At 50.6% G+C, this 12,308-nt stretch overlaps 35 non-coding genes across 35 annotated transcripts; all 35 read left to right on the top strand.

Annotated features, from left to right (window-relative positions):
* Positions 1-344: 344 nt before the first annotated feature.
* On the top strand, positions 345-416 carry trnap-cgg (transfer RNA proline (anticodon CGG)). The gene has a single exon. It is a non-coding gene; the product is annotated as a tRNA-Pro (tRNA).
* A 136-nt stretch (positions 417-552) lies between these two features.
* trnap-agg (transfer RNA proline (anticodon AGG)) lies at positions 553-624 on the top strand. The gene has a single exon. It is a non-coding gene; the product is annotated as a tRNA-Pro (tRNA).
* A 176-nt stretch (positions 625-800) lies between these two features.
* On the top strand, positions 801-872 carry trnap-agg (transfer RNA proline (anticodon AGG)). Its single transcript has one exon. It is a non-coding gene; the product is annotated as a tRNA-Pro (tRNA).
* Positions 873-950: 78 nt separating this feature from the next.
* On the top strand, positions 951-1,022 carry trnap-agg (transfer RNA proline (anticodon AGG)). The gene has a single exon. It is a non-coding gene; the product is annotated as a tRNA-Pro (tRNA).
* Positions 1,023-1,623: 601 nt separating this feature from the next.
* Positions 1,624-1,695, top strand: trnap-cgg (transfer RNA proline (anticodon CGG)). Its single transcript has one exon. It is a non-coding gene; the product is annotated as a tRNA-Pro (tRNA).
* Positions 1,696-1,831: 136 nt separating this feature from the next.
* Positions 1,832-1,903, top strand: trnap-cgg (transfer RNA proline (anticodon CGG)). The gene has a single exon. It is a non-coding gene; the product is annotated as a tRNA-Pro (tRNA).
* A 138-nt stretch (positions 1,904-2,041) lies between these two features.
* trnap-agg (transfer RNA proline (anticodon AGG)) lies at positions 2,042-2,113 on the top strand. Its single transcript has one exon. It is a non-coding gene; the product is annotated as a tRNA-Pro (tRNA).
* A 175-nt stretch (positions 2,114-2,288) lies between these two features.
* On the top strand, positions 2,289-2,360 carry trnap-agg (transfer RNA proline (anticodon AGG)). Its single transcript has one exon. It is a non-coding gene; the product is annotated as a tRNA-Pro (tRNA).
* A 454-nt stretch (positions 2,361-2,814) lies between these two features.
* Positions 2,815-2,886, top strand: trnap-cgg (transfer RNA proline (anticodon CGG)). The gene has a single exon. It is a non-coding gene; the product is annotated as a tRNA-Pro (tRNA).
* Positions 2,887-3,023: 137 nt separating this feature from the next.
* Positions 3,024-3,095, top strand: trnap-agg (transfer RNA proline (anticodon AGG)). Its single transcript has one exon. It is a non-coding gene; the product is annotated as a tRNA-Pro (tRNA).
* A 78-nt stretch (positions 3,096-3,173) lies between these two features.
* On the top strand, positions 3,174-3,245 carry trnap-agg (transfer RNA proline (anticodon AGG)). The gene has a single exon. It is a non-coding gene; the product is annotated as a tRNA-Pro (tRNA).
* Positions 3,246-3,423: 178 nt separating this feature from the next.
* On the top strand, positions 3,424-3,495 carry trnap-agg (transfer RNA proline (anticodon AGG)). Its single transcript has one exon. It is a non-coding gene; the product is annotated as a tRNA-Pro (tRNA).
* A 1,001-nt stretch (positions 3,496-4,496) lies between these two features.
* trnap-cgg (transfer RNA proline (anticodon CGG)) lies at positions 4,497-4,568 on the top strand. The gene has a single exon. It is a non-coding gene; the product is annotated as a tRNA-Pro (tRNA).
* Positions 4,569-4,704: 136 nt separating this feature from the next.
* trnap-cgg (transfer RNA proline (anticodon CGG)) lies at positions 4,705-4,776 on the top strand. Its single transcript has one exon. It is a non-coding gene; the product is annotated as a tRNA-Pro (tRNA).
* A 138-nt stretch (positions 4,777-4,914) lies between these two features.
* trnap-agg (transfer RNA proline (anticodon AGG)) lies at positions 4,915-4,986 on the top strand. Its single transcript has one exon. It is a non-coding gene; the product is annotated as a tRNA-Pro (tRNA).
* A 175-nt stretch (positions 4,987-5,161) lies between these two features.
* trnap-agg (transfer RNA proline (anticodon AGG)) lies at positions 5,162-5,233 on the top strand. The gene has a single exon. It is a non-coding gene; the product is annotated as a tRNA-Pro (tRNA).
* Positions 5,234-5,687: 454 nt separating this feature from the next.
* Positions 5,688-5,759, top strand: trnap-cgg (transfer RNA proline (anticodon CGG)). The gene has a single exon. It is a non-coding gene; the product is annotated as a tRNA-Pro (tRNA).
* A 137-nt stretch (positions 5,760-5,896) lies between these two features.
* trnap-agg (transfer RNA proline (anticodon AGG)) lies at positions 5,897-5,968 on the top strand. Its single transcript has one exon. It is a non-coding gene; the product is annotated as a tRNA-Pro (tRNA).
* A 78-nt stretch (positions 5,969-6,046) lies between these two features.
* Positions 6,047-6,118, top strand: trnap-agg (transfer RNA proline (anticodon AGG)). Its single transcript has one exon. It is a non-coding gene; the product is annotated as a tRNA-Pro (tRNA).
* A 179-nt stretch (positions 6,119-6,297) lies between these two features.
* Positions 6,298-6,369, top strand: trnap-agg (transfer RNA proline (anticodon AGG)). The gene has a single exon. It is a non-coding gene; the product is annotated as a tRNA-Pro (tRNA).
* Positions 6,370-7,370: 1,001 nt separating this feature from the next.
* On the top strand, positions 7,371-7,442 carry trnap-cgg (transfer RNA proline (anticodon CGG)). Its single transcript has one exon. It is a non-coding gene; the product is annotated as a tRNA-Pro (tRNA).
* Positions 7,443-7,578: 136 nt separating this feature from the next.
* trnap-agg (transfer RNA proline (anticodon AGG)) lies at positions 7,579-7,650 on the top strand. The gene has a single exon. It is a non-coding gene; the product is annotated as a tRNA-Pro (tRNA).
* Positions 7,651-7,825: 175 nt separating this feature from the next.
* On the top strand, positions 7,826-7,897 carry trnap-agg (transfer RNA proline (anticodon AGG)). Its single transcript has one exon. It is a non-coding gene; the product is annotated as a tRNA-Pro (tRNA).
* Positions 7,898-7,975: 78 nt separating this feature from the next.
* On the top strand, positions 7,976-8,047 carry trnap-agg (transfer RNA proline (anticodon AGG)). The gene has a single exon. It is a non-coding gene; the product is annotated as a tRNA-Pro (tRNA).
* A 177-nt stretch (positions 8,048-8,224) lies between these two features.
* trnap-agg (transfer RNA proline (anticodon AGG)) lies at positions 8,225-8,296 on the top strand. The gene has a single exon. It is a non-coding gene; the product is annotated as a tRNA-Pro (tRNA).
* A 136-nt stretch (positions 8,297-8,432) lies between these two features.
* On the top strand, positions 8,433-8,504 carry trnap-agg (transfer RNA proline (anticodon AGG)). The gene has a single exon. It is a non-coding gene; the product is annotated as a tRNA-Pro (tRNA).
* A 175-nt stretch (positions 8,505-8,679) lies between these two features.
* Positions 8,680-8,751, top strand: trnap-agg (transfer RNA proline (anticodon AGG)). The gene has a single exon. It is a non-coding gene; the product is annotated as a tRNA-Pro (tRNA).
* Positions 8,752-9,752: 1,001 nt separating this feature from the next.
* trnap-cgg (transfer RNA proline (anticodon CGG)) lies at positions 9,753-9,824 on the top strand. Its single transcript has one exon. It is a non-coding gene; the product is annotated as a tRNA-Pro (tRNA).
* A 136-nt stretch (positions 9,825-9,960) lies between these two features.
* On the top strand, positions 9,961-10,032 carry trnap-agg (transfer RNA proline (anticodon AGG)). The gene has a single exon. It is a non-coding gene; the product is annotated as a tRNA-Pro (tRNA).
* A 176-nt stretch (positions 10,033-10,208) lies between these two features.
* trnap-agg (transfer RNA proline (anticodon AGG)) lies at positions 10,209-10,280 on the top strand. The gene has a single exon. It is a non-coding gene; the product is annotated as a tRNA-Pro (tRNA).
* Positions 10,281-10,726: 446 nt separating this feature from the next.
* On the top strand, positions 10,727-10,798 carry trnap-cgg (transfer RNA proline (anticodon CGG)). Its single transcript has one exon. It is a non-coding gene; the product is annotated as a tRNA-Pro (tRNA).
* Positions 10,799-10,934: 136 nt separating this feature from the next.
* trnap-agg (transfer RNA proline (anticodon AGG)) lies at positions 10,935-11,006 on the top strand. The gene has a single exon. It is a non-coding gene; the product is annotated as a tRNA-Pro (tRNA).
* A 175-nt stretch (positions 11,007-11,181) lies between these two features.
* On the top strand, positions 11,182-11,253 carry trnap-agg (transfer RNA proline (anticodon AGG)). The gene has a single exon. It is a non-coding gene; the product is annotated as a tRNA-Pro (tRNA).
* A 323-nt stretch (positions 11,254-11,576) lies between these two features.
* Positions 11,577-11,648, top strand: trnap-agg (transfer RNA proline (anticodon AGG)). The gene has a single exon. It is a non-coding gene; the product is annotated as a tRNA-Pro (tRNA).
* A 582-nt stretch (positions 11,649-12,230) lies between these two features.
* On the top strand, positions 12,231-12,302 carry trnap-cgg (transfer RNA proline (anticodon CGG)). Its single transcript has one exon. It is a non-coding gene; the product is annotated as a tRNA-Pro (tRNA).
* The last annotated feature ends 6 nt before the right edge of the window (positions 12,303-12,308 follow it).

Raw genomic sequence — 12,308 nt, 5'->3', positions numbered from 1 at the left:
TGTATAAGTCGATCCGACCATTGCCATAGTTGGGCGGCGCTGCAGTGCAACCGTCTGGGTTGGAATCGAGCCTCAAGTCCCTTACCCTGATAAGCTTTGGTCAACACTCGACTGGAAGGGAAGCCCAAGCTGGTGGAGCTGTGGCAGATAGGAGGTTTTTTTTGGTTTGTTTTTGCACCCCTAGGAGTCTCGTTGGTCAAGGGCTATGATTCTCACTTAGGTTGCGAGAGGTCCCGGCTTCAAATCTCGAACGAGCCCGTCTGCAACTTCAAAAGTGCTCTTTTAAGGTGTATCTGTGCATCCTGCTTTCTTTACCGGGAGCACAGTGAAGAGTTTGTTTGAATGGCTCGTTGGTCTAGGGGTATGATTCTCGCTTCGGGTGCGAGAGGTCCCGGGTTCAAATCCCGGACGAGCCCGACTCAGTCGTTAAAGCCTGTTTTAATGTTGATCCGGTAAGTGCCAAAATGGTCTTTTTTTTACCAGGGGTGCAGTAAAGCACTGAGCACCGGGAGAGTTGCTTTTCCAGGAGTACAGTGAACTGTGCATTTAGTTGGCTCGTTGGTCTAGGGGTATGATTCTCGCTTAGGGTGCGAGAGGTCCCGGGTTCAAATCCCGGACGAGCCCGCCTTGGTCTTTGAGGCCTGTTTTCTGGCTGGGGTTGAATCGAGCCTCACGTCCTGACAAGTTTTGGTCAACATTCGATTGGAAGGGCTGTCCAATCTGCTGGAGACCCAGCAGAAAGGATGTGGGGGGGGTTTTGCAGCCGTATGTGTCTTCTTCAAGACTGGACACCATCGAGAGGCTCGTTGGTCTAGGGGTATGATTCTCGCTTAGGGTGCGAGAGGTCCCGGGTTCAAATCCCGGACGAGCCCGCATTAAGCCTAGATTTTTAAAGTTTTAAAGTTGCATCCATTGCTTTTCCAGGAGTACAGTGAACTGTGCATTTAGTTGGCTCGTTGGTCTAGGGGTATGATTCTCGCTTAGGGTGCGAGAGGTCCCGGGTTCAAATCCCGGACGAGCCCGCCTTGGTCTTTGAGGCCTGTTTTCTGGCTGGGGTTGAATCGAGCCTCACGTCCTGACAAGTTTTGGTCAACATTCGATTGGAAGGGCTGTCTTCTTCGGCCTCTGCCGTGGTACTTCGGTTTACACAAGCATCATGCCCGTGGACACTGCAGACTAGCGGTTCGCATGTGTACTGCACGTCGACGTGGACAATGATGCAGAAGTATAAATGAAAACTGGCGCACAGCGGGTACGAGAGGTCCCGGATTTCTGGAGTTGTATAAGTCGATCCGACCATTGCCATAGTTGGGCGGCGCTGCAGTGCAACCGTCTGGGTTGGAATCGAGCCTCAAGTCCCTTACCCTGATAAGCTTTGGTCAACACTCGACTGGAAGGGAAGCCCAAGCTGGTGGAGCTGTGGCAGATAGGAGGTTTTTTTTGGTTTGTTTTTGCACCCCTAGGAGTCTCGTTGGTCAAGGGCTATGATTCTCACTTAGGTTGCGAGAGGTCCCGGCTTCAAATCTCGAACGAGCCCGTCTGCAACTTCAAAAGTGCTCTTTTAAGGTGTATCTGTGCATCCTGCTTTCTTTACCGGGAGCACAGTGAAGAGCTTGTTTGAATGGCTCGTTGGTCTAGGGGTATGATTCTCGCTTCGGGTGCGAGAGGTCCCGGGTTCAAATCCCGGACGAGCCCGACTCAGTCGTTAAAGCCTGTTTTAATGTTGATCCGGTAAGTGCCAAAATGGTCTTTTTTTTACCAGGGGTGCAGTAAAGCACTGAGCACCGGGAGAGTTGCTTTTCCAGGAGTACAGTGAACTGTGCATTTAGTTGGCTCGTTGGTCTAGGGGTATGATTCTCGCTTCGGGTGCGAGAGGTCCCGGGTTCAAATCCCGGACGAGCCCGACTCAGTCGTTAAAGCCTGTTTTAATGTTGATCCGGTAAGTGCCAAAATGGTCTTTTTTTTTTACCAGGGGTGCAGTAAAGCACTGAGCACCGGGAGAGTTGCTTTTCCAGGAGTACAGTGAACTGTGCATTTAGTTGGCTCGTTGGTCTAGGGGTATGATTCTCGCTTAGGGTGCGAGAGGTCCCGGGTTCAAATCCCGGACGAGCCCGCCTTGGTCTTTGAGGCCTGTTTTCTGGCTGGGGTTGAATCGAGCCTCACGTCCTGACAAGTTTTGGTCAACATTCGATTGGAAGGGCTGTCCAATCTGCTGGAGACCCAGCAGAAAGGATGTGGGGGGGTTTTGCAGCCGTATGTGTCTTCTTCAAGACTGGGCACCATCGAGAGGCTCGTTGGTCTAGGGGTATGATTCTCGCTTAGGGTGCGAGAGGTCCCGGGTTCAAATCCCGGACGAGCCCGCATTAAGCCTAGATTTTTAAAGTTTTAAAGTTGCATCCATTGATCCGGCTTTCTTTTGACTTCTAAGTCGGACCCTTTTTCTCAGTTCCTCATCTGCAATTTGAACTTGGTTGGCTGCTTAGCTTGATGGGTTTGAGAGTTTGCACTGAACGACGGTTCCATCTGAGCTATTTCAGTGACCATACCTCCTTTGTGTGGCTTGTTGGTCTAGGGTTGTGATTCTTGCTTCAGGTGCAGCAGTTCCTTGGTTCAAATCCTGGACGAGCCTGTCTGCAGCTTTGAAAACACTTTTTTGGAGGAGTAGCTGTCTATCCTGCTTGCTTTGGCTCGGTTGCAAGGCATCATTAAGTAGGACTGAAATCTTCCTACTTGTGGTTTTTCAGTGTCAATGTCATTTACAGCGCTGGTCACTTGCCAGACGTGGCATTGTCAATATAGCTCATTTGTTTGAATGGCTCGTTGGTCTAGGGGTATGATTCTCGCTTCGGGTGCGAGAGGTCCCGGGTTCAAATCCCGGACGAGCCCGACTCAGTCGTTAAAGCCTTTTTTTAATGTTGATCCGGTAAGTGCCAAAATGGTCTTTTTTTTACCAGGGGTGCAGTAAAGCACTGAGCACCGGGAGAGTTGCTTTTCCAGGAGTACAGTGAACTGTGCATTTAGTTGGCTCGTTGGTCTAGGGGTATGATTCTCGCTTAGGGTGCGAGAGGTCCCGGGTTCAAATCCCGGACGAGCCCGCATTAAGCCTAGATTTTTAAAGTTTTAAAGTTGCATCCATTGCTTTTCCAGGAGTACAGTGAACTGTGCATTTAGTTAGCTCGTTGGTCTAGGGGTATGATTCTCGCTTAGGGTGCGAGAGGTCCCGGGTTCAAATCCCGGACGAGCCCGCCTTGGTCTTTGAGGCCTGTTTTCTGGCTGGGGTTGAATCGAGCCTCACCTCCTGACAAGTTTTGGTCAACATTCGATTGGAAGGGCTGTCCAATCTGCTGGAGACCCAGCAGAAAGGATGTGGGGGGGGGGGTTTGCAGCCGTATGTGTCTTCTTCAAGACTGGACACCATCGAGAGGCTCGTTGGTCTAGGGGTATGATTCTCGCTTAGGGTGCGAGAGGTCCCGGGTTCAAATCCCGGACGAGCCCGCATTAAGCCTAGATTTTTAAAGTTGCATCCATTGATCCGGCTTTCTTTTGACATCTAAGTCGGACCCTTTTTCTCAGTTCCTCATCTGCAATTTGAACTTGGTTGGCTGCTTAGCTTGATGGGTTTGAGAGTTTGCACTGAACGACGGTTCCATCTGAGCTATTTCAGTGACCATACCTCCTTTGTGTGGCTTGTTGGTCTAGGGTTGTGATTCTTGCTTCAGGTGCAACAGTTCCTTGGTTCAAATCCTGGACGAGCCTGTCTGCAGCTTTGAAAACACTTTTTTGGAGGAGTAGCTGTCTATCCTGCTTGCTTTGGCTCGGTTGCAAGGCATCATTAAGTAGGACTGAAATCTTCCTACTTGTGGTTTTTCAGTGTCAATGTCATTTACAGCGCTGGTCACTTGCCAGACGTGGCATTGTCAATATAGCTCATTTGGGAGAGTGTAAAGTCTGATTTATACTTCTGGTTCGAACCGTAGCTACGGCTTCTTCTTCGGCCTCTGCCGTGGTACTTCGGTTTACACAAGCATCATGCCCGTGGACACTGCAGACTAGCGGTTCGCATGTGTACTGCACGTCGACGTGGACAATGATGCAGAAGTATAAATGAAAACCGGCGCACAGCGGGTACGAGAGGTCCCGGATTTCTGGAGTTGTATAAGTCGATCCGACCATTGCCATAGTTGGGCGGCGCTGCAGTGCAACCGTCTGGGTTGGAATCGAGCCTCAAGTCCCTTACCCTGATAAGCTTTGGTCAACACTCGACTGGAAGGGAAGCCCAAGCTGGTGGAGCTGTGGCAGATAGGAGGTTTTTTTTGGTTTGTTTTTGCACCCCTAGGAGTCTCGTTGGTCAAGGGCTATGATTCTCACTTAGGTTGCGAGAGGTCCCGGCTTCAAATCTCGAACGAGCCCGTCTGCAACTTCAAAAGTGCTCTTTTAAGGTGTATCTGTGCATCCTGCTTTCTTTACCGGGAGCACAGTGAAGAGCTTGTTTGAATGGCTCGTTGGTCTAGGGGTATGATTCTCGCTTCGGGTGCGAGAGGTCCCGGGTTCAAATCCCGGACGAGCCCGACTCAGTCGTTAAAGCCTGTTTTAATGTTGATCCGGTAAGTGCCAAAATGGTCTTTTTTTTACCAGGGGTGCAGTAAAGCACTGAGCACCGGGAGAGTTGCTTTTCCAGGAGTACAGTGAACTGTGCATTTAGTTGGCTCGTTGGTCTAGGGGTATGATTCTCGCTTCGGGTGCGAGAGGTCCCGGGTTCAAATCCCGGACGAGCCCGACTCAGTCGTTAAAGCCTGTTTTAATGTTGATCCGGTAAGTGCCAAAATGGTCTTTTTTTTTTACCAGGGGTGCAGTAAAGCACTGAGCACCGGGAGAGTTGCTTTTCCAGGAGTACAGTGAACTGTGCATTTAGTTGGCTCGTTGGTCTAGGGGTATGATTCTCGCTTAGGGTGCGAGAGGTCCCGGGTTCAAATCCCGGACGAGCCCGCCTTGGTCTTTGAGGCCTGTTTTCTGGCTGGGGTTGAATCGAGCCTCACGTCCTGACAAGTTTTGGTCAACATTCGATTGGAAGGGCTGTCCAATCTGCTGGAGACCCAGCAGAAAGGATGTGGGGGGGTTTTGCAGCCGTATGTGTCTTCTTCAAGACTGGGCACCATCGAGAGGCTCGTTGGTCTAGGGGTATGATTCTCGCTTAGGGTGCGAGAGGTCCCGGGTTCAAATCCCGGACGAGCCCGCATTAAGCCTAGATTTTTAAAGTTTTAAAGTTGCATCCATTGATCCGGCTTTCTTTTGACTTCTAAGTCGGACCCTTTTTCTCAGTTCCTCATCTGCAATTTGAACTTGGTTGGCTGCTTAGCTTGATGGGTTTGAGAGTTTGCACTGAACGACGGTTCCATCTGAGCTATTTCAGTGACCATACCTCCTTTGTGTGGCTTGTTGGTCTAGGGTTGTGATTCTTGCTTCAGGTGCAGCAGTTCCTTGGTTCAAATCCTGGACGAGCCTGTCTGCAGCTTTGAAAACACTTTTTTGGAGGAGTAGCTGTCTATCCTGCTTGCTTTGGCTCGGTTGCAAGGCATCATTAAGTAGGACTGAAATCTTCCTACTTGTGGTTTTTCAGTGTCAATGTCATTTACAGCGCTGGTCACTTGCCAGACGTGGCATTGTCAATATAGCTCATTTGTTTGAATGGCTCGTTGGTCTAGGGGTATGATTCTCGCTTCGGGTGCGAGAGGTCCCGGGTTCAAATCCCGGACGAGCCCGACTCAGTCGTTAAAGCCTTTTTTTAATGTTGATCCGGTAAGTGCCAAAATGGTCTTTTTTTTACCAGGGGTGCAGTAAAGCACTGAGCACCGGGAGAGTTGCTTTTCCAGGAGTACAGTGAACTGTGCATTTAGTTGGCTCGTTGGTCTAGGGGTATGATTCTCGCTTAGGGTGCGAGAGGTCCCGGGTTCAAATCCCGGACGAGCCCGCATTAAGCCTAGATTTTTAAAGTTTTAAAGTTGCATCCATTGCTTTTCCAGGAGTACAGTGAACTGTGCATTTAGTTAGCTCGTTGGTCTAGGGGTATGATTCTCGCTTAGGGTGCGAGAGGTCCCGGGTTCAAATCCCGGACGAGCCCGCCTTGGTCTTTGAGGCCTGTTTTCTGGCTGGGGTTGAATCGAGCCTCACCTCCTGAAAAGTTTTGGTCAACATTCGATTGGAAGGGCTGTCCAATCTGCTGGAGACCCAGCAGAAAGGATGTGGGGGGGGGGGGTTTGCAGCCGTATGTGTCTTCTTCAAGACTGGACACCATCGAGAGGCTCGTTGGTCTAGGGGTATGATTCTCGCTTAGGGTGCGAGAGGTCCCGGGTTCAAATCCCGGACGAGCCCGCATTAAGCCTAGATTTTTAAAGTTGCATCCATTGATCCGGCTTTCTTTTGACATCTAAGTCGGACCCTTTTTCTCAGTTCCTCATCTGCAATTTGAACTTGGTTGGCTGCTTAGCTTGATGGGTTTGAGAGTTTGCACTGAACGACGGTTCCATCTGAGCTATTTCAGTGACCATACCTCCTTTGTGTGGCTTGTTGGTCTAGGGTTGTGATTCTTGCTTCAGGTGCAACAGTTCCTTGGTTCAAATCCTGGACGAGCCTGTCTGCAGCTTTGAAAACACTTTTTTGGAGGAGTAGCTGTCTATCCTGCTTGCTTTGGCTCGGTTGCAAGGCATCATTAAGTAGGACTGAAATCTTCCTACTTGTGGTTTTTCAGTGTCAATGTCATTTACAGCGCTGGTCACTTGCCAGACGTGGCATTGTCAATATAGCTCATTTGGGAGAGTGTAAAGTCTGATTTATACTTCTGGTTCGAACCGTAGCTACGGCTTCTTCTTCGGCCTCTGCCGTGGTACTTCGGTTTACACAAGCATCATGCCCGTGGACACTGCAGACTAGCGGTTCGCATGTGTACTGCACGTCGACGTGGACAATGATGCAGAAGTATAAATGAAAACCGGCGCACAGCGGGTACGAGAGGTCCCGGATTTCTGGAGTTGTATAAGTCGATCCGACCATTGCCATAGTTGGGCGGCGCTGCAGTGCAACCGTCTGGGTTGGAATCGAGCCTCAAGTCCCTTACCCTGATAAGCTTTGGTCAACACTCGACTGGAAGGGAAGCCCAAGCTGGTGGAGCTGTGGCAGATAGGAGGTTTTTTTTGGTTTGTTTTTGCACCCCTAGGAGTCTCGTTGGTCAAGGGCTATGATTCTCACTTAGGTTGCGAGAGGTCCCGGCTTCAAATCTCGAACGAGCCCGTCTGCAACTTCAAAGGTGCTCTTTTAAGGTGTATCTGTGCATCCTGCTTTCTTTACCAGGAGCACAGTGAAGAGTTTGTTTGAATGGCTCGTTGGTCTAGGGGTATGATTCTCGCTTCGGGTGCGAGAGGTCCCGGGTTCAAATCCCGGACGAGCTTGACTCAGTCGTTAAAGCCTGTTTTAATTTTGATCCGGTAAGTGCCAAAATGGTCTTTTTTTTACCAGGGGTGCAGTAAAGCACTGAGCACCGGGAGAGTTGCTTTTCCAGGAGTACAGTGAACTGTGCATTTAGTTGGCTAGTTGGTCTAGGGGTATGATTCTCGCTTAGGGTGCGAGAGGTCCCGGGTTCAAATCCCGGACGAGCCCGCCTTGGTCTTTGAGGCCTGTTTTCTGGCTGGGGTTGAATCGAGCCTCACGTCCTGACAAGTTTTGGTCAACATTCGATTGGAAGGGCTGTCCAATCTGCTGGAGACCCAGCAGAAAGCATGTGGGGGGGTTTTGCAGCCGTATGTGTCTTCTTCAAGAGTGGACACCATCGAGAGGCTCGTTGGTCTAGGGGTATGATTCTCGCTTAGGGTGCGAGAGGTCCCGGGTTCAAATCCCGGACGAGCCCGCATTAAGCCTAGATTTTTAAAGTTTTAAAGTTGCATCCATTGCTTTTCCAGGAGTACAGTGAACTGTGCATTTAGTTGGCTCGTTGGTCTAGGGGTATGATTCTCGCTTAGGGTGCGAGAGGTCCCGGGTTCAAATCCCGGACGAGCCCGCCTTGGTCTTTGAGGCCTGTTTTCTGGCTGGGGTTGAATCGAGCCTCACGTCCTGACAAGTTTTGGTCAACATTCGATTGGAAGGGCTGTCCAATCTGCTGGAGACCCAGCAGAAAGCATGTGGGGGGGGGGTTTGCAGCCGTATGTGTCTTCTTCAAGACTGGACACCATCGAGAGGCTCGTTGGTCTAGGGGTATGATTCTCGCTTAGGGTGCGAGAGGTCCCGGGTTCAAATCCCGGACGAGCCCGACTCAGTCGTTAAAGCCTGTTTTAATGTTGATCCGGTAAGTGCCAAAATGGTCTTTTTTTTACCAGGGGTGCAGTAAAGCACTGAGCACCGGGAGAGTTGCTTTTCCAGGAGTACAGTGAACTGTGCATTTAGTTGGCTCGTTGGTCTAGGGGTATGATTCTCGCTTAGGGTGCGAGAGGTCCCGGGTTCAAATCCCGGACGAGCCCGCCTTGGTCTTTGAGGCCTGTTTTCTGGCTGGGGTTGAATCGAGCCTCACGTCCTGACAAGTTTTGGTCAACATTCGATTGGAAGGGCTGTCCAATCTGCTGGAGACCCAGCAGAAAGCATGTGGGGGGGTTTTGCAGCCGTATGTGTGTTCTTCAAGACTGGACACCATCGAGAGGCTCGTTGGTCTAGGGGTATGATTCTCGCTTAGGGTGCGAGAGGTCCCGGGTTCAAATCCCGGACGAGCCCGCATTAAGCCTAGATTTTTAAAGTTGCATCCATTGATCCGGCTTTCTTTTGACATCTAAGTCGGACCCTTTTTCTCAGTTCCTCATCTGCAATTTGAACTTGGTTGGCTGCTTAGCTTGATGGGTTTGAGAGTTTGCACTGAACGACGGTTCCATCTGAGCTATTTCAGTGACCATACCTCCTTTGTGTGGCTTGTTGGTCTAGGGTTGTGATTCTTGCTTCAGGTGCAACAGTTCCTTGGTTCAAATCCTGGACGAGCCTGTCTGCAGCTTTGAAAACACTTTTTTGGAGGAGTAGCTGTCTATCCTGCTTGCTTTGGCTCGGTTGCAAGGCATCATTAAGTAGGACTGAAATCTTCCTACTTGTGGTTTTTCAGTGTCAATGTCATTTACAGCGCTGGTCACTTGCCAGACGTGGCATTGTCAATATAGCTCATTTGGGAGAGTGTAAAGTCTGATTTATACTTCTGGTTCGAACCGTAGCTACGGCTTCTTCTTCGGCCTCTGCCGTGGTACTTCGGTTTACACAAGCATCATGCCCGTGGACACTGCAGACTAGCGGTTCGCATGTGTACTGCACGTCGACGTGGACAATGATGCAGAAGTATAAATGAAAACCAGCGCACAGCGGGTACGAGAGGTCCCGGATTTCTGGAGTTGTATAAGTCGATCCGACCATTGCCATAGTTGGGCGGCGCTGCAGTGCAACCGTCTGGGTTGGAATCGAGCCTCAAGTCCCTTACCCTGATAAGCTTTGGTCAACACTCGACTGGAAGGGAAGCCCAAGCTGGTGGAGCTGTGGCAGATAGGAGGTTTTTTTTGGTTTGTTTTTGCACCCCTAGGAGTCTCGTTGGTCAAGGGCTATGATTCTCACTTAGGTTGCGAGAGGTCCCGGCTTCAAATCTCGAACGAGCCCGTCTGCAACTTCAAAAGTGCTCTTTTAAGGTGTATCTGTGCATCCTGCTTTCTTTACCGGGAGCACAGTGAAGAGTTTGTTTGAATGGCTCGTTGGTCTAGGGGTATGATTCTCGCTTCGGGTGCGAGAGATCCCGGGTTCAAATCCCGGACGAGCCCGACTCAGTCGTTAAAGCCTGTTTTAATGTTGATCCGGTAAGTGCCAAAATGGTCTTTTTTTTACCAGGGGTGCAGTAAAGCACTGAGCACCGGGAGAGTTGCTTTTCCAGGAGTACAGTGAACTGTGCATTTAGTTGGCTCGTTGGTCTAGGGGTATGATTCTCGCTTAGGGTGCGAGAGGTCCCGGGTTCAAATCCCGGACGAGCCCGCCTTGGTCTTTGAGGCCTGTTTTCTGGCTGGGGTTGAATCGAGCCTCACGTCCTGACAAGTTTTGGTCAACATTCGATTGGAAGGGCTGTCCAATCTGCTGGAGACCCAGCAGAAAGGATGTGGGGGGGGTTTTGCAGCCGTATGTGTCTTCTTCAAGACTGGACACCATCGAGAGGCTCGTTGGTCTAGGGGTATGATTCTCGCTTAGGGTGCGAGAGGTCCCGGGTTCAAATCCCGGACGAGCCCGCATTAAGCCTAGATTTTTAAAGTTGCATCCATTGATCCGGCTTTCTTTTGACTTCTAAGTCGGACCCTTTTTCTCAGTTCCTCATCTGCAATTTGAACTTGGTTGGCTGCTTAGCTTGATGGGTTTGAGAGTTTGCACTGAACGACGGTTCCATCTGAGCTATTTCAGTGACCATACCTCCTTTGTGTGGCTTGTTGGTCTAGGGTTGTGATTCTTGCTTCAGGTGCAACAGTTCCTTGGTTCAAATCCTGGACGAACCTGTCTGCAGCTTTGAAAACACTTTTTTGGAGGAGTAGCTGTCTATCCTGCTTGCTTTGGCTCGGTTGCAAGGCATCATTAAGTAGGACTGAAATCTTCCTACTTGTGGTTTTTCAGTGTCAATGTCATTTACAGCGCTGGTCACTTGCCAGACGTGGCATTGTCAATATAGCTCATTTGTTTGAATGGCTCGTTGGTCTAGGGGTATGATTCTCGCTTCGGGTGCGAGAGGTCCCGGGTTCAAATCCCGGACGAGCCCGACTCAGTCGTTAAAGCCTTTTTTAATGTTGATCCGGTAAGTGCCAAAATGGTCTTTTTTTTACCAGGGGTGCAGTAAAGCACTGAGCACCGGGAGAGTTGCTTTTCCAGGAGTACAGTGAACTGTGCATTTAGTTGGCTCGTTGGTCTAGGGGTATGATTCTCGCTTAGGGTGCGAGAGGTCCCGGGTTCAAATCCCGGACGAGCCCGCCTTGGTCTTTGAGGCCTGTTTTCTGGCTGGGGTTGAATCGAGCCTCACGTCCTGACAAGTTTTGGTCAACATTCGATTGGAAGGGCTGTCCAATCTGCTGGAGACCCAGCAGAAAGGATGTGGGGGGGTTTTGCAGCCGTATGTGTCTTCTTCAAGACTGGACGCCATCGAGAGGCTCGTTGGTCTAGGGGTATGATTCTCGCTTAGGGTGCGAGAGGTCCCGGGTTCAAATCCCGGACGAGCCCGCCTTGGTCTTTGAGGCCTGTTTTCTGGCTGGGGTTGAATCGAGCCTCACGTCCTGACAAGTTTTGGTCAACATTCGATTGGAAGGGCTGTCCAATCTGCTGGAGACCCAGCAGAAAGCATGTGGGGGGGTTTTGCAGCCGTATGTGTCTTCTTCAAGAGTGGACACCATCGAGAGGCTCGTTGGTCTAGGGGTATGATTCTCGCTTAGGGTGCGAGAGGTCCCGGCCCGGTCCCGGACGAGCCCGCATTAAGCCTAGATTTTTAAAGTTTTAAAGTTGCATCCATTGCTTTTCCAGGAGTACAGTGAACTGTGCATTTAGTTGGCTCGTTGGTCTAGGGGTATGATTCTCGCTTAGGGTGCGAGAGGTCCCGGGTTCAAATCCCGGACGAGCCCGCCTTGGTCTTTGAGGCCTGTTTTCTGGCTGGGGTTGAATCGAGCCTCACGTCCTGACAAGTTTTGGTCAACATTCGATTGGAAGGGCTGTCTTCTTCGGCCTCTGCCGTGGTACTTCGGTTTACACAAGCATCATGCCCGTGGACACTGCAGACTGCACGTCGACGTGGACAATGATGCAGAAGTATAAATGAAAACTGGCGCACAGCGGGTACGAGAGGTCCCGGATTTCTGGAGTTGTATAAGTCGATCCGACCATTGCCATAGTTGGGCGGCGCTGCAGTGCAACCGTCTGGGTTGGAATCGAGCCTCAAGTCCCTTACCCTGATAAGCTTTGGTCAACACTCGACTGGAAGGGAAGCCCAAGCTGGTGGAGCTGTGGCAGATAGGAGGTTTTTTTTGGTTTGTTTTTGCACCCCTAGGAGTCTCGTTGGTCAAGGGCTATGATTCTCACTTAGGTTGCGAGAGGTCCCGGCTTCAAATCTCGAACGAGCCCGTCTGCAACTTCAAAAGTGCTCTTTTAAGGTGTATCTGTGCATCCTGCTTTCTTTACCGGGAGCACAGTGAAGAGCTTGTTTGAATGGCTCGTTGGTCTAGGGGTATGATTCTCGCTTCGGGTGCGAGAGGTCCCGGGTTCAAATCCCGGACGAGCCCGACTCA

This window comes from Garra rufa, chromosome 8, assembly GCF_049309525.1.
Source record: "Garra rufa chromosome 8, GarRuf1.0, whole genome shotgun sequence".
NCBI lineage: Eukaryota > Metazoa > Chordata > Actinopteri > Cypriniformes > Cyprinidae > Garra > Garra rufa.
This window is presented reverse-complemented; position numbering and strand designations above follow the sequence as displayed.